The following is a 22,992-nucleotide window of genomic DNA, read 5'->3' as shown; positions in this document are numbered from 1 at the left end:
ACACTACTTAACTTGGTCTCTCTCACGTACACACACACACACACACATGTGTGTGTGTATGTGTGTGCGTGAATCAGTCTTTGAGAGCATGGATAGTGTGTCTCGTGTTTCGTCTTTCTCTCTCTTTGTATATATATCAACATGTCTCTGCATCTCAACATTACCGGAGCTACAAAGGCAAGGTATGGACATGCAATGCTTTTGTTGAAGAGCCCTCTAGAATCGTTATGGACATGCGCTCCAAGGCAACCAAGTGTGCACCAAAGACAATTGGGCAAGCACTGGGACTCACATGGCATGCAAGTCACTATAGATCACATCCATGCAAAGCTATTTTAGGCACAAGAACAAGTTGACGTCATTATCTTGACCCTGTCCAATTGTCAAACCATACCACCAATGATAGTCTACCTCTAACTTGAATAATGAAGGTAGATATCCACCATAGTCAAAAGACACTTGTAGATGATGCACTAAAGCTGGTTTAGTATGTTTTGCAAGTCCATCATATAACCTGCATAGTGGGCAATCTCTACCAATGTTGAACATTGGCCTCGCTCTTTATGCAAGTTTGTTTTGTAGGCTATATAAAATTGTTATAATTAATGCCTTTTTAGGATACTACACCAATGTTTTGGTATCGTCAATCTCTTTGTGGTTTTACATAGACATACAATGGACTTTTACATCGTTACTTTTGGTTCATATTTTCACATTTATATAGGGGTTTCCCCAAGGGTTTTTTCATCCAGAGTTAGAAACCTTTGTTTGACTAAGATGTTGAAACTATATCTGGCTCACGCTACCTAACTTGATATCACCTATATATAACTTGTCTTCAATATGAATTAGTCATTGAGAGCGTATATGGTGTGTCTCTTGTTTCGTCTCTCTTCTTCTTCTTCATCATCTTCTTCTTCTCTTTTTGAAACTGGAACTAGCTTATGACTATGGAAAGACCCATAGTATTAGTGTTACATACTGTCTCCGCTTTTAACACTAGTTTGGTACCAAAAAGGACACTTTTGTGTCCTTTTTTCACGAATTTAAATAAAATGGTACATGAAATCTAAAACACATCTCAAGAGATGGTTTTGCAAACTTATAAAATGTTATTCAAAGTACTCATAGAAATTATAATCCCTCACTTTTGATCATAACCTCAATAGTAACTACACTCATGAAAAGAACCTACACAAAACAACATTCAATGTTTCATTAAAACTCGGACTCTAGCCTAAGAAAAAAATGAGCAGGGTGCATGCAATAATTCGTGGTAGCTACTTATATATGTGTTTGTTATTTTTGCAATTGTCATGTGAGAAAATTCTTTGTGACTATAATTAAATATAGAAAATCATATGGATCAAATATGCAACGTTTACAAATTCAGTTAATAATCATTAAGTTCATCTAAATTTACAATGTCTTATGATGCATATATACTAGATCTATGAGTCCGTTACATAAGGTGATAAATTTTAATGGTTATGCAAGCCACATTTGGTGATTTATGACATATCCAAAAAATTGTGCATGTTGTAATTGTGATTTTTTACTTTATCAAAGATAAGCCTTAAAATAAAGTCCACTTTCGAATTTTTTCATTCATCTCACTTATTTGTATACAAATACCTCATATGGACATAATTGGGAGATTTATATACACTCTTTCATTAGTTTTTCATAGCAATGTTATTTTTGCAAGAAATTACGCACTATAAATTTTTTTAAATGAACTTAAATTACAAGATGCCTATGAGTTTGAACCCTCTAAAAATGCTTAGTTGATGGGTATTGACCTATAGATACATTATACACCTTAGGTTTTGTCCCATAACCTCATCATATTAATGAAAGAGGTCTTGAAAGACCAAAATTTTCTTCTTTGTCAACATTTTCAAGATTTTGATATTTTGATTATAACAAAAATTTAGTCCCATAACTAAGTTATGAACCTAAATCTGTTGCTAAAATAAGTTTTTTTCTATCCATACACCTTGAAATCTATGCAAAATCTTATTTTGATGAGAAGTTATATCCAATTTATGAAAATTATGTTAAAATTGCACTAAATTTCTATGATTTTTTCATCATAACACTTATCATTATAATCTTAATATGGTATTAATTCTGACAAAACTAAAATTTGGCTATGTTCTTCACCTCATAGCTGACCTAAGATATGAACGTGACCTATGAATTTTTTTCCTAGATTCACCAAATAATTATGACAAATTGCTAAAAAAATAGGACACTTTAGTATCTCAGGACATTTGAGTGTCCGATTACAGAACTAGTGTTAAAAAATCCATTACCCTCGATATTCTTCCCCATGTTAGCTACCCCTACGCGTCCGCACGCCATGTCCTGCCTAGCTTCAATCCTGCATACGCATGTATCCAACCTCGATGCCTCTACCTGTGCCTTTCTTGCTTCCACCCCCAACCTCTATCTCCGTTGCAGATAGCATGCAATTACAAGCAGCAGTGTGGGCTCCTCACGATCGCAGAGAGAGAGAGAGAGAGAGAGAGAGAGAGAGAGAGAGAGGACCGCACAAAAAGGCGGCTTCGTGGACTACATGCAGCCGAAAGAGGGAGATGTGGACAGTGGCAGCGATTGCTTACAATTTAGACTCTAGAGGGAGGAGAAAAAGGGGAGAGAGGATCTCCGTAAGATTCATCCAAATGTTTTTTTTTACAGAATCGTGACTACTACCTAGCATTTCGAAGTAAGCATTCTGGTGAGTATACCATACAAATTTACAATCCGATTTGGTGAAAAAGAAAACGTAAGACACTATACTCGAGTCCTCAAGTGTTTTTTGTATCATACCTTCTCAGATGTAATCACACCAAAACATGTCCGTAACATACGTCACAATAAACAAAGCATTACATATCAACAAGGGAGCCAATTATGGCGCTCGTTGGGCCATAATTGTACAAAGCCTTCCCTTATACAATACTAGTATGGCCTCTCTCTCTTTCTCTCTCCCTCTTTATCACATGCACCGAGGCTTCTCTCACTTTTGGAGTTTAGCCTTCATGTCACAGATTTCCACACGTGTAAAGGGCTCCCCCTTCCCGCCATATTATGTTAGTTTAGATGCACGAAGGGTACCAAGGGACGTGCAAGGCGAATCACTTCGACATCTGAACAAGAGAGACTATTGTACAATCAAAGTGTACACCATTTTGATCCTTGATAACCAGCTACGCTTTGTCTCACTTCCGCCTTCGCTTTCTTCCTGACTCGGACTCCAACTCTGATCCTGAGCCAGAGCTGCTGCTTCCAGAATCACTCCCTGTGCTACTGCTCTCACTCTCAAATGTGTCTTCGGAATCGGAGTCGTCTGAATCACTATCCACTTGTCTCTGTTGCTGCATGATTAGCCTTGGCATATTCTTCAAAAACTCTCGTAGACTGTCGGTGATACCTCCCAAACCAATAGAAGTAAAGAAGTTGATTGCAAACCTAGTGTCTTTAGGGTTATCCTTGGGAAATATCCCCTTGAATGATTCTTGCATTTCAGGATCATTCAACTTCTCATTAAGCTTACGTAAGCCAAGATGCTCTGACAGTTCCTGGAAAAGTATCTTGATAAAAATACGCGAAGAAGATGTTGTGTCCTCCTCTGTGAGTTTCATATATACCAGCACGGTCCAAGGAAGAGCATCTGTACCCAGGAGATGAGCGAAAAACTTGGCGACATTTCGCAATTTATTTGTCTCCAGTCTGTGAATCATGGAATACTGCTTCATGAAACACATATCGAAATTCTTGTGATAGATGCTGTTGATCATGCAAAACCGTTGACCAAGAAGGCCGTAGTAGCGAAGGTATATCCTTTCTTGACTACAGCATTCCAGAAGCATAATGTTTAGTTCCATCTCCTGTCCAGGTTCCAGTTTTATCTTGAGAAGCTTATGGCCTGCTTCTTCAAAATCCACACTAGACATAATTGTCAAATAAATTGTTCTTCTTAGATTAACCAAATTAGTCTCTGTTTCATCTCTGATTTTCATTCTCTGCATTTCTTCCTCCTCATCTTCATCATCCTCATCGTCATCGGATGACTGCCCAGAGCCATTATCACCATCATCATCATCATCATTGTCGTCACCAGACGATTCTCCCAAAATAATTTTCTTAATATCTTCATATTTCTTCTCGCTTTCCAAAAAACTTGGATCAGCCTTGAAAATATCGAGGCTCATTTCTGTGTCTAGATCCTCAGATAGAGAAATCTCGTGAGTAAATTGGTCCTCTTGCTCCACAAGATCCAGCTCTGGTAACACAGCTGGATGGCCCTGAAATCCAGATTTCCTGATCGCAAACAGGCCTTCAATCATAAACTGAACACGCTTATCGATTTCTCCTTCGTGAAGGATTCCCCTGAGTCTTTCAAAAATACCATGCAACCCTTGTGGAGCAAGGTCCTGAAGAATCGCACCGCATTCTTTCACAAAACCAACAGAAACCTCTACACTGTCATCTGTAGGATTCTCCAATAATACCATCAACACCTCCAGCGCAACCACTTCATGCGCAACTTGTTGGTTAACTAAGTGTGCAATAAATCTTGCCGCTGCTAGCAGTACAGGCTTGTCATTCCGCCTTAGAGCCCTTCTGAACTGTAGTATGATTCTTTTCAGAAGAAGTTCACCAAGCTCAGGAAACTTAGTGTTGACCACAGCAACCACAGCCACAAACACGTGTGTAAATAGAGGAGATGCCATCTGAGACTTCATGCAAGACCGTGCAAAAAGCCCACGGCCCCGAATCAGATTTTCACCCAAAAGCTCAGGGATAATATTCTTGGCATTAGATGCATTCACTTTGTTAACAAGACCATTGATGCTCTTTCTCAAAGCATCCCAAGTCATGCGCTGATATTCAACACTGCTTTTATCTTGAACCTCTTTCATCATCTGTGCCAGCTTGAAGGGTGGTATGTACACCCCTCCACTTCTTCCTTGGGGCTGCGGTGCAATAGACATCTTGTTCTCCTTTCCTGCAGCATTCACCTCTTCCTCCCTGGTGGATGCCCTGGAATAAGACAATCGAGTTGCCTCGTCCTCTTTATCCTCTTCGACCGTATCTGCCCAACGTTTCTGTTTGATCTTACTATCATCATCATGTCGCCTTTTTGAGCTTCTGCTATGCCCCCTTCCTTCTTCATTATTTCTTGATCTGGGGCTTCTGCTGCACTCTTTTTCATCTTCATTATCTCTTGACCTGTCTCTGCTATCTTCCGCACCTCTAAAATCTCCAGTTCTCTGCTTCCTGTGGTGTTCTTGCTGCAAAGCATTACTTTGTCGTGTGATGTCATCATGTTGTCTATGATTGGAAGGAGAACAGGCACCTTTGTTGCTGTGGCTTCTTAGTTTCCTATCAGGGGAAGACAAATCATACCTCTTTTTTTCATTGTAGGATCGCCTACCGTCACAGTGAGAATTAGATTGCTGTCGCTCGATATTACTGTCATAAAATCTGCTGCTCTCTCTTTGTTTCCTATCAGGGAGGCCATCATTGTCTGTATGTTTCCTGTCATGAGGAGAATGTGCATCCTTGTCCCTGCGGCTTCTAGATTTTTTGTCATGAGGAGAATGTGCATCCTTGTCCCTGCGGCTCCTAGATTTTCTGTCGGAAGAAGATGAGTCATGCCCCCTCCTTTGAACATTGGCTGGCCTCTCCGCTCTGCGATCAGAACTAGAGTGCCGTCTCTCGTCATCACTTCTATCTTGTCTCCTAGTCCCTCTTCCTCTCTTTGGAGCAGGAGCACTGACATCTGCGCCATCTCCCCGTCTTTCCTGCATATCTGACGCGGCTCAGTTGTCGGTGCGTCTTTACTTGGGTCGTTGCAAAGAGACTAGCCTAGAGAGGGCAAGGCGTTACCCCACACATTAATAACGATGCTTTTCAGTGAAAGCGTGCTTTTGCACAATGGAGCTTTTGAGATAGAGAGAGAGGAGGCTCACCTCTAAGTGCCACGGGGTCCCACCCATGGGATCAATGGCTCTTGTGCAAAATCAAAGGCGTTCGTAGATCTCGGCTGTCGATGCGTAAAAACTAAACTCAGATCTCGAATTTAGTTTTTATGGTGGGCTCCACAAAAACTAAACTCGGGATCTCGAGTTTAGTTTTTATGTCGAAAACTGTTGTTTTAAGTTTAAGTTTATGAAAAAACACAACTATTTCAAGAAAGCGCACGCAGGAGTGATGGTTAAGGCCCTAGACTCTCAAGCTAGGTGAGGGTTCAAATCCCGGTTGGGGAGAGGGGGGCATCCCGAGATTAGGCCCCGTGTGGCCGGTAAAACCTAAACTCGGGATCTCGAGATTAGTTTTGAAAAATCTAAATTCGGGATCCCGAGTTTAGTTTTAGCAGATCGATGGTCCAGATTGATCTTTCACTTGGGACCATTGATCCCATGGTTGGGATCCCATGGCACTTAAAGGGGAGGAGAGACGAGCACGGTGAGAGCAGGGCTGTTTTTTGTGGACCTGGCTTTGGAACCTTTTCACAGGCATATAAGCAGGCTAACTCTAAATTTGAGGGGGATAATCACACTACAAATCTCATATTAGAACTATAAATTTCATAATTTGAACCAGCTTGAGAACCTCCTTCCCCAAATTTGAGCCAGCCATTTTTCATTTTGAAAACGCTTTGGATAAAGCGAACCTATCTTTTCTCGAGCCCTGGGTGAGAGAGAGAGAGAGAGAGTGAGACAAGCGCAGTGTTGTGAATTGACATGTGTTGGGACTCGTTCTCGAGATATTCAGTCGGGCCCTGAATTGGTTAAAGCAAGGCGTGATGAACTCATGGACGTCTCATTTCAAGTTCAAGCCTTGTTGGCTCATTTTCTAAAATAGAACCCCTCACTTTCTTCCTACTCACGGACACTTTTTTTACACATAATTTTTTCTTTGGCGACCTGCATCCTGCGTGCCGCACCGCTCGCGACGCCGCCTCTATCCTAGAAAGCGCTTGCATTCAACTCTCGAATGTGTCCTTTCACGCTGAAAATAGTGCAGAGGAGTGGTTGCAATTCATTGCCTCTCTTAGGTGGCACAATATTGGGTGTTTTACCTTATTGGTATCCGCTCCAAGTCAACAAAGTGTGCGCAGAAGGCATTTGGGCAAGCATGTATTCACATGGAAGACGGGATGCATGTCTACTATCATTCATTAATGTATAGCATGTCCATGCTGAAAGATATTTCACACACAATAAGAAGTTGTAGTCATTATCGTGACCCTGTCCAATTGCCAAACCCTACCCATCAGTGATAGTCTACTCCTGACTTCAATAGTGAAAGTAGATATCCACCATAGTAAAAAAGACACTACCCATCAATGATAGGCTACCCGTGTAATGGAATTTGCCTATTCAATTTGAGAATAGCGGAATTTAATGAGAGTACTTTCAAGAAATGATTTTGTGAGCATAGCGGGTAGACATAATTGAAGATAGCAACATAATCATAGCAATTAGTTAACTTGGCATAGACAATACTTTTGCAAGAGAGAGAGTTTAGAGAACATGACAACAATTGAGGACCGGATTTATGTGGAGCCGGTCCCCCCTCCAATAGGCATTTGTATTATGATTTCTCCCATAAAGAGAGACTTGTTACAATACAGTCTTTGTGTTCCTTGTGAACTAGGTGATGCCATGAAGATGGAAGGCTTCATGCACCACAAACATAACATAAACTTGAAGAAAGCTTTAACTATCCCAAGCCTCAGTCCCAAGACCTCAAACACCTTTGAAGGTGGAGAGAGCTAGCAGGGAATGAGGGTAGGGAAGAGGAAGAAGAAACATTTCGTAGGAGAAAGAATTAGTTCCTCACTTATCATACTTTTGTTGCTAGCATACATAATAGCATAGTAATGAAGAAGAAGGATATGGCAAGCTTAAGCATTGAAGCATGGCTCTTGGTTGGATTTGCACTCCATAGCCAAGAGTGTTGGTGTAGGCTCTCAACCTCTACTTGCTTGGAGAGGGAGCTCTTTGCACTTTGCATATCACACAATGAGAGTGCTTGTGAGTGTGTGTGGGTGAGTATACCCCCTAGGCACCCCCCTAGCTTGCTTGGGTCGACCCCCCCTTGTAGCTCATGCCTGAAGCTCATTGGACCCCTCCAGGCCTAGCCAATCACAAGCAAGAGCCATTACAAGCAACATGGGTAGCCTTGGGACAAGTGTCCCCCTTTCCCCTTTGAGAGAGAGGACTTGATAAATGCTAAAACAATTAGATAATTCATGTAATTTATCATTGGACCCCTTTGAAGCCTAGCCAATAGGCTTCAAGCAACACATGAAGGTAACATGGGTAGGGGCCTGACATGTGTCCTTGCTGCCTCTTCAAGTTGGGCTTCCCTTGTGTGTGTGAGTGGGTGTTCTCTCTCTAGCCCCTAGGAAAAGGGCTCGCCCCCCCTCTTGTAGGAATGCTTTTGACTTTTAGGTGATCAAGCACCTTACTCACCAAGCATGACAAAGCACTTGAACTAGGGGGTGTTCCCACAAGCATCTCAGGCAAGCTTCTCAAGGCACCTCAAGTACTTTAATCATGCAGCAAGTCAAGCACCTCAAGCATGGAGCCAGTCAAGCACCTCAAGCATCTTAATCAAGCACCTCAAGCATGAAAAACACCTCAAGCATGACAAGCACCTCGAGCTTGGGCCGGGTTCCCACCTCAAGCTCAGCCCTAGCTTACTTAAGGTCAAAGGACTTTTACACACATTTATTGGAGGTCTTCAATGAAGCTAACCCTAAGGTCTTATGCTCCATTGGTTAGCCTTGCTCTTTGATAGACCATCTCCCTTTTGGGCCCCTTTACCATTGGCCCCGTGTTGAGATAGATCTATAAGCACATACCTATATCTTAACACTTGTTCCCGTTTATTCTCCCACATTAAGTGATCAATTTAATATGAGAAAATCATTTGGGTTAGTTAGATATTAGATTTTATGACATTACCTCTCTCTTGAAATCATAGTCGTCCTCGACTATGAGGTAGAAAAGATAAAGTCTTAGTCATTAGTCAATCGTACTTAGCGGGTAAAGGATCCCTTTTTACCCTATGACATCTTTCCAAGATGGATGACTAATCCATTTGGTGCTTGGGAGACATAGCTGCCGCAAGCATGTCTGCTCTTTAGTCCATTTTATTCTCCCAAAGTAGAGTGACAAATTCTACTTGGTGTTTGAGAGACGTCGTCATCACAAACATGATTCTAAGCATGCATACTAGTTAAATTTTGTGCACAATTAAAAAGAGGACTAGTCATATAAGACAAAAACATGAGTTATTTAAAGGAAATTTGTACATTTGCTTACTCTAATGTAGCATTGTAAGCATTGACAAGGTTCATACTATCCTTAAGTTGTACTCCTTGCATCCATTTAGCATCTTCAAAAGGATAATTTTTGAACTTAATAAGATACCGTCGGATAATCTTACCATGTCGTAGTACCTTGTCTTCATGCCGAAGGATAGCTTCGGGTTGTAGCACCTCTTCTTGGTCTTCAACTTCGGGAGGGTCTTCAATAATTGGTTCAATTGGTGGCTCTCCTTTGTAGGGCTTAAGTAAGCTTACATGAAAGGCATTGTGTATAAGCCAATGGTTGGGCAACTTGAGTTGATAAGCCGTCTCATTGATAGGCTTCAAGATTTGGAAAGGACCATAGTATCTTTTTGCTAGTTTAGCATAATACTTTTGATGGCCCGTAGGATTTTTGCCCGTCGTTTGCCTTAATCGAGCCTTAGGAAACTTGAGTAAGACCCAATCATTTTCTTTGAACATTAAGGCTCTTCTGTGCTTATCAGCAGCAGCTTTTTGCCTTTGTTGAGAGATGGCTATAGCCTCCCTAATCTTTTGAAAAGATTCTTGTAGGTCACGGCTATACTCATCGGCGGCGAAGATTTTCCCATGTACTTTCAGTAGCAAGGGACTTTTAGGTCTTCCTTCTATGATCTCGAAAGGTGCTTTGCCCATAGAAGTATGTACAGTATTATTGTAGGCATACTCTACTAGCGGTAAATACTTTTCCCATTGTGAGCGTTGATCTACTTCGGTAACATAAGTCTTGAGTAGATCGAGTATCGTAAGATTGGCTATCTCACTTTGGCCATCCGTTTGTGGGTGATAGGCCGAAGAGAAATTCAATCTTGTTCCTAGATTTTCAAAGAGACCTTTCCAGAAATTACTGGTCATTCTAGGATCTCTATCTGATACGATGGATGTGGGTAATCCATGGTGTTTGAAAATCTGAGATATGAAGAGAGTTGCCATTTGATGTGCCTTAATAGTCTTTTTGACAGGAATAAAATGTGCTTGCTTGCTAAACCTGTCGACTATTGTCCATATTCCTGTATTCCCATGGATAGACTTGGGTAATCCAAAGATGAAATCCATGGATATACTCTCCCATGGTGAATTTGGAATAGGCAATGGCTGGAGTAATCCAGGTTGCTTCCCTCTATCATACTTGGTCTTTTGGCATACTACACATTTTGAAACATACTCTTGTATGTCCACTTTCATGGTAGGCCAATAGAAATACGTCTCTACTCCTCGGAGAGTAGGTTGAATACCTCTATGCCCTGCATATGGAGGAGCATGGGATTCATACATAACCTTCTCACGAAGGGAATGGGTAACACATAGCCTATTTCCGTGAAGAAGATAACCATCCTGCAAGGTGAATGGTTCCTCTTTCTTCCCCAAAGCAAGGGCTGACATTATGTCTCTAAAGTCAGGGTTAGTAGCATACTCATCTATCATAGAGGATAGATCATTGTGAGTAGCTATAGACACCGCATTAACTTTTGGTCGTCGTGAAAGTGCATCGGCAACTTGATTGTGCTTACCAGCTATGTGAGCAATATGAAAATTAAATTGCGAAAGAAAATTTACCCACCTCATTTGTTTGTCAGAAAGCTTGGTTTGCGTCATGAAATACTTGAGACTTTGGTGGTCGGTTCGTAGGATAAATGGAGTCCCCAATAGGTAGTGCTTCCATGTGTCTAGGGCATGTAGAACAGCTAAAAGCTCTTTCTCATAAATGCCCAAGACTCGTTCATCACCATTGAGCCTTCGGCTCTCATATGCTATGGCATGCCCTTCTTGAAGCAAAACCGCTCCAAGGCAATCACCACAAGCATCACATTGGACCTCAAAGGGCTTTGAGAGATCCGGAAGCACGAGGACTGGTTGGGAAGTAAGCTTCTCTTTGAGTTTTTCAAAAGCATTTTGCTCCTTAGCAGTCCATACAAACTTAACGTTCTTCTTGGTTAAGTCGTGTAGTGGTCCTGCCACTTGAGAGAATTTTGCTATGAAGCGTCTATAGTATGCACACATACCAATAAAGCTTCTTAGCTCATGTAGATTCCTTGGGTTAGGCCATGATTTTATTACCTCTAACTTTGATGGATCCATACGAATACCATCGTGAGAGATAATATGGCCTAGATATTGAATCTCTTGAAGGAAGAATTCACTTTTCTTTTGGTTGAGAAAAAGTTTGTTCTCCCTCAAGGCTTGAAAAATCACTTGGAGATGTTGCTTATGTTCCTCCAAAGACTTGGAGTAGATGATGATATCATCGAAGAACACTCCAGTGAATTTTCGATATGGTCTAAAAATTTTCTCCATCAAACGATTGAACGTAGCTGGTGCATTAGTCAAGTAAAAAGGCATGACTAGATATTCATAAAGACCAAATGTTGTGCGAAACGCGGTCTTTAAGATATCCTCATCCACTATCCTTATTTGATGATAGCCACTCTTAAGGTCAATCCTACTGAAGTAGGTAGAGCCTTGTAGCTTATCAAACAGATCTTCTACCCGAGGTACGGGAAATCTGTTTTTAATAGTGATATGGTTTAGTGCTCGATAGTCCACACACATACGGTATGTACCATCTTTCTTTTGCACTAAAAGGACTGGAGAACAAAAGGGAGAGGAACTAGGCCTCACCATCCCTTTGTCTACCAGCTCTTGTACTTGCCTCATGATCTCCTCTTGTTGAGCTTGTGAGACTCGATAAGGAGGTTTGTTAGGCGGTGAGCTTCCTGGAAGGAGCTCAATACGATGGTCATCATCCCCTCGTTTTGGAGGTAGGTCCATAGGGATATCATCGATGAACACATCTTGGAATCCTTTTAGAAAAGTAGACAAGTCTAACTCTTCTTGATTCCTATCATTTTCATTTGATGAAACATTATTAGCTTTTAGAGACTCTTTGACATAAATCATGTATGCAGAAACTGAGCTCTTCATTGATTTATCAAAAGAAAGAGGATTTACAAGTGGAATAGTGCGACCACGCTCACTAGCATCTACATACATGTTCTTTCCCCTGTAGGTGAAGTAAATTCTCCTTTCAGGGAACTTCATGTTGGCAGCCATGTGATCAAACCATGGTGCCCCTAGGATAACATCCTGATGTTGGAGGGGAGAGATGAAGAAGTCTTCTTTGTCGACATAGCTTTGGACATGAAGCCTCAACTTTCCAATCAAGGGAGTAACGGAGGCTTGTTGTCCCTTGAAAGCTGCATCAGCTGTTACTATATCTCCCATCTCAAAAGCTTGAATGCCCAACTTGGTGGCCAACTCTATTGATATGAAGTTGAGAGTAGAGCCAGGGTCAAACAAGATGAAGGCATCATGCTCTCGTACCTTTCCCCAAGCATAGGAGAGTGATGATCCTTTGCAATGAGCATCCTCTTTTGGAGCTTCGATGGTGGAAGCCCTAGGAGTCTCATTGCGAGTATTCTTCTTGGGGCAAGAACGATAGCCATGTCCTTGCTCCCCACACTTGAAACACTTATGGTCCTTGCGAAAAGCTTCAAGCTCTTCAGGAGAGAGTTTGTTTTTACCTTTGTAAACTCCTTTCTCCTTGGACCGATTGTTGTTGTTGTTGTTGGAAGTGCCTTGGGAATTATTTTGAGCATTGGATTTCCCCTTTGCATCATTTTTATCTTTGTTTTCCATGGGCTTGACATTACGTCTAGCCCCTTGATGGAAATTGATGTGTGAAGCAACCATGGTGTGGTGGATTACTTCGGTAATAGTACCGGGCCGTTGAGAGTTGATATATTTGGCCATCTCTTCAGGTAATCCCGCACAGAATTGTTGTCTTTGCTCGGCAAAGTCTATCTTTTGAAAGACAGTAGCTTTGAGATTTAAATCCCAAAACTTATCTACATACTTGTTGATAGACTCATGAGAGAGGAGCTTCAAGCCGCGCCATTCGGTAAGAACTTTATCTTTAGTATCGCTTGGAAGAAATTGCTTCATGATGGAAACTCGTAGAGTTTTCCATGTCTTTGGGGCTTCTCCATTGCCACGAAGGCTAGCCCACCATTGACGAGCTGATTTTTAGAAGTGCATAGCTACATGGCGTAGCTTGGAGGACTCTGTGAAGCCCTCGTCCCCAAATGTTAAGTATGGAGCCTGATTTACCCTTGTAATTTTTTGTGGTAAAAGTGCACATTTGTAAGGCCCCCACTATGAGGAGAAGCCATTGTGCGTGAAGGAAAATCACTCACCGGAAACCAAAATTTTCACGGACAAGAATCAAGGGCAACTTTAAAGGCCTCGGGGGCGGAGGCCCCCGAGATTTTTTTGGGCCGGAATATTCCTTTTCGCCGGAATATTATGGCCGGACGGCGGTCGGAAAGTGGTCGGAAAACAACCGGTCGGTTGGCCGGTGGCCGGTAGTCAATGGCCAATGGCCGGTGGTCGGAAGTCAATGGCCGGTGGCCGGTGGTCGGAAGTCAATGGCCGGTGGCCGGTGGCCGAATTCAATGGCCGGTGGCCGAATTCAAAAGCGGACTTGTCTTCTCAAGGGCGGCCAAAAATGGGCGGATTGGAGGGTCCGATTTGGACTTATTCGCACAAGGGCGGCTACACATGGCTGTCTCTCATAAGAGAGGGCAGCCCTTTTGGCCTATAAAAGGAGGCCATTTCTACACACATTTTATACTGTGAAGTTGATGCAACAAGGTGAGTGTGAGGTGGTGAGAGTGAAGCAAGGCGGGAGCTCCATTAAGGGTATAATCCCTTTGTAAATTACTTCTTGTTTTGAACTACTAAAGCCATTGAGTGGCTGTTTTCCCGTGGACGTAGCCCACATTGGGTGAACCACGTATATCGTGTGTACTCTCTCTCTCTCTCTCTCTCTACTCTATAATCTCGTGTATGTAAATCTGTCTCTCTCCATTAAGTAATCTACTCAATTATCTATTTAGCTACGTCTTATTTCCTAACAACTGGTATCAGAGCAAGGTTTGCTCGTAGCTAAATTATCTCAAGGAAAGGATTCCTTGAATTGAGTGGGAGTTATGGCGGAGGAGGGGAAGCTCAAGATTGAGAAGTTCAACGGCAAAAACTACCAACATTGGAAGATGCAGATTGAAGACTATCTCTACCAGAAGGACCTCTATTTGCCACTAGGCGGTCTTGCGAAGAAGCCCGCAACAATGGCAGATGAAGCATGGATTGTCCTTGATCGAAAGGCACTAGGAACAATCCGGTTAAGCTTGGCGTCAACTGTGGCCTTCAATGTTTCGGAGATGAAGACCACGGAGGACTTGATGAAGTCACTTGACGACTTCTACGAGAAACCATCGGCATCCAATAAGGTATTTCTTATGAAGCGCTTGTTCAATCTAAAGATGGCAGAGAATGGTTCAGTTGCAGAACACCTAAATGACTTTAACACAAACATAAGTCAACTTCGATCAGTGAAAATCAATTTCGATGACGAAGTGCGAGCTCTCCTTATACTATCATCTCTACCGGATAGTTGGGACAGCCTTGTGATGGCTGTAAGTAATTCTATCTCTGGCACAAATACTCTTAAGTTTGATGATGTTGTGGGTGTTCTTCTAAGCGAGGAAATGCGAAGGAGAAGCACAGGAGAATCATCAAGTGCTGCACTATCAGTGGAAACAAGAGGAAGGCCTAAGGAGAGGTTCAAAAACCAAAAGGGTCGTGATCGCTCAAGACGGAGCAAATCACGAACAAAGTCAGTTCTTGAATGTTGGAACTGCGGCAAGAAGGGCCACGTTAAGAAGGATTGCTGGTCCAAGAAGAAGAAGGAGACAGAGTCTCAAGACAACAAGCCAGCATCGGAGGCCAATGTGGCAGGTAAAGTAGAGCAAGATGCTCTAATTCTCTCATTAGACAATGTGTCTAATTCCTGGATAGTAGATTCCGGGGCTTCATTCCATGCGACACCACACAAGCAACATTTCCAAGACTACACTAAAGGTAATTTTGGGTATGTATACTTGGGAGATGATGAAGCTTGTGAGATTGTCGGCAAAGGTACAGTTTCTATCAAAATTGCTAACGGAAATGAATGGAAGCTTAAAGATGTTAGGCATGTTCCTTCTCTTCGCAAAAAATTGATCTCTACAGGACAATTGGACGATGAAGGTCACAACATTGCATTCGGAAACAAACGGTGGAAGATCTCAAAGGGATCTTTGGTGGTTGCCAAGGGTGAAAAAGTCAGTACACTTTACTTGTGTGCTGTTAGCACGCAACCTTCAGCTTGTGCAGCAACTACAGAAGTTGACAGTGCGGTGTGGCACTACCGACTTGGGCATATGAGTGCCAAAGGAATGCAAATCCTTCAAACAAAGAAGCTTCTACTAGGTTTGAAAGAAGTGGACTTAGAGTTCTGTGAAGATTGTGTTTATGGTAAACAAAAGAGGGTAAAATTTCAAAAATCAGGAAATGAAAGAAAAAATAAAAAACTTCAGTTGGTTCATTCTGATGTTTGGGGTCCTGCAAGTACACCATCACTTGGTGGCTCATTGTACTATGTAACATTCATAGACGATGCGACTAGAAAAACATGGGTTTATGTCATGAAGAATAAATCCGATGTATTTTCCATATTTCAAAGGTGGAAAGCCTTTGTGGAGAATGAAACAGGTACCAAGGTTAAATGCCTCAGATCCGACAATGGAGGCGAATATTGCAGCCAAGCTTTTGAAAGCTTTTGTGCTAGCAATGGCATTCGGAGGCAAAGGACAACCCCAAGGACACCTCAACAAAATGGGATTTCGGAAAGGATGAACAGGACAATCATGGAACGAGCACGAAGCATGCGGCTACATGCAGGCCTACCGCTTGAGCTTTGGGCAGAAGCTGTAAGTACGTCTGTGTACTTAATCAATCGGTCACCCTCAACGGCATTGGATGGGGGAGTTCCAGAAGAGGCATGGACAGGTAAACCGGTGAATTATGCATTTCTCAAAGTGTTTGGGTGTGAGGCTTTCATGCACATAGATAGAAGCCTAAGATCAAAGTTAGATGCAAAGTCCAAAAAGTGTTTCTTCATTGGATATGGAGAAGGAGACTTTGGGTATCGCCTATGGAATCCTGAAGATGGTAAAATCTTAAGGAGTAGGGATGTAATTTTTAACGAACAAAATATGTACAAAGATTACTTGGAAAGAAAACAAACAAAAGAAACAGGTGATGAGTACATGGAGCTTGAGGACGGTGAAGACTCAAGGACTGCAAACGGTGACAATGTGCAACAACATCAACCAAATGAGGAGCCTCAACCTATTCCCCGAAGATCTACAAGAGCAAGTAGACCTCCAGAAAGGTTTGTTCCTTCCTTCAACCATCTCTTGATCTCAGATTCTGGAGAGCCAGAATCATATGAAGAAGCTATGCAACATGAATCCAAAGAAGAATGGACGAAGAGCATGCAAGTGGAGATGGACTCACTACATCAGAACCAAACATGGGAGTTGGTTGAGTTGCCTAAAGGTAAGCGGGCACTTCAAAACAAATGGGTGTACAAGATAAAGGAAGAAGAAGGTGGGAAGAAAAGGTACAAGTCTAAGCTTGTGGTAAAAGGTTTTTCTCAAAAGAAAGGTATTGACTTCAATGAAATATTTTCTCCTGTTGTAAAAATGAACTCAATTAGGCTTGTCTTAAGCCTTGTGGCTGCTCATGATCTAAATCTCGAGCAAATGGATGTAAATACGGCATTCCCTCACGGTGACTTAGAGGAGGAAATCTACATGCTTCAACCAAAGGGGTATGAAGTAAAAGGTAAGGAGAAAATGGTTTGCAGATTAAAGAAGAGCTTGTATGGTTTAAAGCAAGCATCAAGACAATGGTACTTGAAGTTTGATCGATGGATGTTGGATCATGGATTCACAAGATGCAACTCGGATCACTGCGTCTACACGAAGAATTTGGGAGATGGGAAATTCATCATCCTAATGTTGTATGTTGATGACATGTTGATTGCAAGTGCTAACATGCAGGACATCAAAGACCTAAAAGAGGAGCTGTCCAAATCTTTTTCAATGAAAGATTTAGGTGCTGCAAAGAGGATACTTGGTATGAAAATATCAAGGGACAGGACGAAGAAAACAATAAAGCTATCTCAAGAAGATTACATCAAGAAGGTACTAGAAAGGTTTGCAATGCAAAATGCAAAACCAGTTTCTACACCTTTGGCTGGTCATTTTAAACTAACGAAGGATATGTGTCCAAAGACACAAGAGGAGATAGCCTATATGTCTGAAGTTCCATATGCTGCAGCGGTAGGTTCTCTAATGTATGCTATGGTCTGGACAAGGCCAGACATTGCACATGCAGTGGGAGTTGTGAGTAGGTTCATGGACAACCCAGGTAAAGAGCATTGGCAAGCTGTGAAGTGGATACTTAGGTATCTAAAAGGGACAACAACAAATGCTTTGTATTTTGGAGGAACTGATATTTTTCTAGAAGGGTATGCTGATGCAGATATGGCAGGTGACAAAGATACTCGAAGGAGCACTACTGGCTATGTGTTCACGGTTGGAGGCACAGCAGTAAGATGGGCTTCAAAGCTGCAGAAAGTGGTTTCACTTTCTACCACGGAAGCAGAGTATGTAGCAATGACGGAGGCAAGCAAAGAAATTCTGTGGCTTCACAGATTCTTAGAAGAGCTTGGATTCAAACAAGACAATTGTGTCTTATACAGTGATAGCCAAAGCGCTATCCATCTTGCGAAGAACTCAGCCTTTCATTCAAGGACAAAGCACATTGAGGTGAGATATCACTTCATACGCACTCTTTTGGAAGAGGGACAACTAAAGCTAGGAAAGGTGCATACAAGTGAAAATCCTGCAGACATGTTTACAAAGGTGGTCAACAAGGAGAAGTTGAGCTTTTGCTCATCTTCAATCGGCATTCAAGGATAAAAAGCCAGAATGGAAAGCAGTCACAGGTTTGGTTTGGAGATCAGTCTCCAAGTGGGAGATTGTTAAGTATGGAGCCTGATTTACCCTTGTAATTTTTTGTGGTAAAAGCGCACATTTGTAAGGCCCCCACTATGAGGAGAAGCCATTGTGCGTGAAGGAAAATCACTCACCGGAAACCAAAATTTTCACGGACAAGAATCAGGGGCCGGACGGCGGAATATTATGGCCGGAATATTATGGCCGGACGGCGGTCGGAAAGTGGTCGGAAAACAACCGGTCGGTTGGCCGGTGGCCGGTAGTCAATGGCCAATGGCCGGTGGTCGGAAGTCAATGGCCGGTGGCCGGTGGTCGGAAGTCAATGGCCGGTGGCCGGTGGCCGAATTCAATGGCCGGTGGCCGAATTCAAAAGCGGACTTGTCTTCTCAAGGGCGGCCACACATGGGCGGATTGGAGGGTCCGATTTGGACTTATTCGCACAAGGGCGGCTACACATGGCTGTCTCTCATAAGAGAGGGCAGCCCTTTTGGCCTATAAAAGGAGGCCATTTCTACACACATTTTATAGTGTGAAGTTGATGCAACAAGGTGAGTGTGAGGTGGTGAGAGTGAAGCAAGGCGGGAGCTCCATTAAGGGTATAATCCCTTTGTAAATTACTTCTTGTTTTGAACTACTAAAGCCATTGAGTGGCTGTTTTCCCGTGGACGTAGCCCACATTGGGTGAACCACGTATATCGTGTGTACTCTCTCTCTCTCTCTCTCTACTCTATAATCTCGTGTATGTAAATCTGTCTCTCTCCATTAAGTAATCTACTCAATTATCTATTTAGCTACGTCTTATTTCCTAACACCAAAGGCCGCATCAAATTGCTGGATGAAGGCCAACACTTTTCCGGTAGCACCAAAGGTGCCATCGTAGGTGAGAAAAGAGATACTCTTTCCTCCCTCCTTGAACTTCTTTAGCTTTTGTGACCTTCGCCATGCAGGAAATGATTTGCGATGCCCTCCCCTCTTGTATTCTCTAGGAGAATAGCCATAACTTTCATCGGAAGAGAAGGAAGGTGAAGAAGAAGGAGAAGAGGGTGACCTCTTCCTAGCCCTTTTCTTCCTTTGTTTCCTCTCTTGCCTTTGAGAGTGATGAGGAGAAGGACTATGGGTTGCTCTTTTCCTCTTGGGAGGAGTAGGCAATCGTATAGACCGCCTTCTTCGTGGAGCCACATCTTCAGAAGAACTTAGACTTTCATTGCTTTCTTTCTCTTTGGATTCCTCCTCTCGAATGGGAGAGAGTCTTCTTTTGGGGGTCTCTTCAAGAGGCCTCCTAAGCTCTCTCTCCTCTTGGAGAGGAAGGGAAATTCCATAGGCACGAAGTTTTTGAGTAACTTCGGCTTGCAAGGTAGGGTTGCCCATAGCTTGTTGCAACCTAGTCACAAGATAATTCACAAACATGGGAGCATCATCATTAGCACCTTCATGTGCAAAATCAAAGCTATCAATGTTCATTCTACTCTCTTGATTATTGTCAGCCATGTTAACAAAATTTTATGTATGTACTTAGTGTATGCTTTGGCAATTCAAAACCTTAGTTGCCACTCCTCTTAGCCTTTGAAAATCGGCTCTTAAGTATCTACACCCACGGCTCAAAGTGGTTAATTATAGAGAGTAGAGGAGTAGGTCTAACATAGCAGAGTTGCCAAGGGTTAGCTCCTTTCGGACTTCTTATGGCTCAATAATGGTAAAGCCGTAGGCAAGTCTAAAAAGACTCCATTATTAAGTCCAAAGCTCCAAGGTGTGCACCATCCCCCACATAGTGGGCTTAACAAAACCGGTATTAGATCCCAGTTCCACTTACTCTATTATAATTAACAACATCAACCATTTATAGGCTACTTAAGGACCTCTCTTCTTAAGCAAGAAAAGAGAAACCAAATGCTCTGATACCAATGTAATGGAATTTGCCTATTCAATTTGAGAATAGCGGAATTTAATGAGAGTACTTTCAAGAAATGATTTTGTGAGCATAGCGGGTAGACATAATTGAAGATAGCAACATAATCATAGCAATTAGTTAACTTGGCATAGACAATACTTTTGCAAGAGAGAGAGTTTAGAGAACATGACAACAATTGAGGACCGGATTTATGTGGAGCCGGTCCCCCCTCCAATAGGCATTTGTATTATGATTTCTCCCATAAAGAGAGACTTGTTACAATACAGTCTTTGTGTTCCTTGTGAACTAGGTGATGCCATGAAGATGGAAGGCTTCATGCACCACAAACATAACATAAACTTGAAGAAAGCTTTAACTATCCCAAGCCTCAGTCCCAAGACCTCAAACACCTTTGAAGGTGGAGAGAGCTAGCAGGGAATGAGGGTAGGGAAGAGGAAGAAGAAACATTTCATAGGAGAAAGAATTAGTTCCTCACTTATCATACTCTTGTTGCTAGCATACATAATAGCATAGTAATGAAGAAGAAGGATATGGCAAGCTTAAGCATTGAAGCATGGCTCTTGGTTGGATTTGCACTCCATAGCCAAGAGTGTTGGTGTAGGCTCTCAACCTCTACTTGCTTGGAGAGGGAGCTCTTTGCACTTTGCATATCACACAATGAGAGTGCTTGTGAGTGTGTGTGGGTGAGTATACCCCCTAGGCACCCCCCTAGCTTGCTTGGGTCGACCCCCCCTTGTAGCTCATGCCTGAAGCTCATTGGACCCCTCCAGGCCTAGCCAATCACAAGCAAGAGCCATTACAAGCAACATGGGTAGCCTTGGGACAAGTGTCCCCCTTTCCCCTTTGAGAGAGAGGACTTGATAAATGCTAAAACAATTAGATAATTCATGTAATTTATCATTGGACCCCTTTGAAGCCTAGCCAATAGGCTTCAAGCAACACATGAAGGTAACATGGGTAGGGGCCTGACATGTGTCCTTGCTGCCTCTTCAAGTTGGGCTTCCCTTGTGTGTGTGAGTGGGTGTTCTCTCTCTAGCCCCTAGGAAAAGGGCTCGCCCCCCCTCTTGTAGGAATGCTTTTGACTTTTAGGTGATCAAGCACCTTACTCACCAAGCATGACAAAGCACTTGAACTAGGGGGTGTTCCCACAAGCATCTCAGGCAAGCTTCTCAAGGCACCTCAAGTACTTTAATCATGCAGCAAGTCAAGCACCTCAAGCATGGAGCCAGTCAAGCACCTCAAGCATCTTAATCAAGCACCTCAAGCATGAAAAACACCTCAAGCATGACAAGCACCTCGAGCTTGGGCCGGGTTCCCACCTCAAGCTCAGCCCTAGCTTACTTAAGGTCAAAGGACTTTTACACACATTTATTGGAGGTCTTCAATGAAGCTAACCCTAAGGTCTTATGCTCCATTGGTTAGCCTTGCTCTTTGATAGACCATCTCCCTTTTGGGCCCCTTTACCATTGGCCCCGTGTTGAGATAGATCTATAAGCACATACCTATATCTTAACACTTGTTCCCGTTTATTCTCCCACATTAAGTGATCAATTTAATATGAGAAAATCATTTGGGTTAGTTAGATATTAGATTTTATGACAACCCGTGACTTCAACATTGAAAGTAGATATTCACCATAGTCACAAAGACAATTGTAGATAGTGGAATAGATTTGGTTCATAACAGGTTGGTTTTGCAAGGCCATCCCATGGCTTGCATAGTGGCCAACCTCTGCCAATGTTGAACATGGCCAAGAATACATTCGGTTGGCTCTTTCTGCAATTTTATTTTGTGGATTGTGTAAAATTGTTATAATTGATTCCTTTTTAGGATACCATATCAATGTTTTGGCATGGTCAGCCTCTTTGTGCTTTTATTCTTTACGAGCTCACGAGACCCGCCTCCGACGAGTCTCGCTCTCTCTTACTAGCTGGTCAATCCTATACACTTTCTCTAGCTCACTATGTGAGTATTTGTGTACGTACCTAAGTCTCGGGGGGTGCACTATGTAATCACGTTAATGTATAACGTGAGTTCGAAAGGAGGTGTTTTAAAATACAATAACTTTAGGCAATTTCACAGAGATACATTAAAATAAGGGGTTTTCATCTTCAATTTTGAAAAAGAAAATCCTAAAACAAGGGGTCATTTTATCCATTCAGACATGTTAAAAAGAGGGGTTTTTCTAATACCCACGAACGCATGTTATATAGGGGGGTACTGAATGGTGAACCCCCCAAGCCTGAGACCTAAGTGAATATGTGTGTGTGTGTATAAGCATCTGCTGAAAACAACTCTCTCTCTTCTTGATCTCACCTATTGGAGAGCGTATGTGATTGCATTTGAAGGGACACCCTCACTTCGCATCCGCTGTAAAACGCCTAGAGCTCCTTGGCCTTGCCCAAGTTGGGCATATCTTGGAATCAGTGCATTTCAAGGGACGACATCCCGAAGAGGAAGCTCCTCAAACACTTTTTGTGCATTATGAAGTGCACCACATTTGGCATACATGTCGACCAACACAGTGCCAAGCATGACGTTTTTTTCTGCAACCCCTTACTAACAATAGCATCGTGAAATTTTTTGCCCATATCAGCATCTTCTGTAATGCCACATGTTTAAGGTGCAAGTGTACATGATTGCATTTGGAGAGATGCCCTCTCTCTACATCCAAATTTCTCTCTTCGTGACATATCCTGCAATCAATGCACTCCTTGAGCCAACATTACATCTGGAGAGACACCCTCACTTTGCATCAGCTAAAAACAGCCCACAGCGTATGTGATTGCATGTGAAGAGACAGC

General features: G+C 42.5%; 1 pseudogene; it reads right to left on the bottom strand.

The window, feature by feature from the left end:
* Window positions 1-2,808: 2,808 nt before the first annotated feature.
* On the bottom strand, window positions 2,809-5,908 carry LOC147429854 (uncharacterized; annotated as a pseudogene).
* Between the last annotated feature and the right edge of the window lie 17,084 nt (window positions 5,909-22,992).

Source organism: Adiantum capillus-veneris, chromosome 22 (assembly GCF_014529385.1).
Source record: "Adiantum capillus-veneris isolate H3 chromosome 22, ASM1452938v2, whole genome shotgun sequence".
In the NCBI taxonomy this organism is placed as follows: Eukaryota; Viridiplantae; Streptophyta; class Polypodiopsida; order Polypodiales; family Pteridaceae; genus Adiantum; species Adiantum capillus-veneris.
The sequence above is the reverse complement of the archived record's forward strand: the minus strand, read 5'-3'. Positions and strand labels throughout refer to the sequence as shown.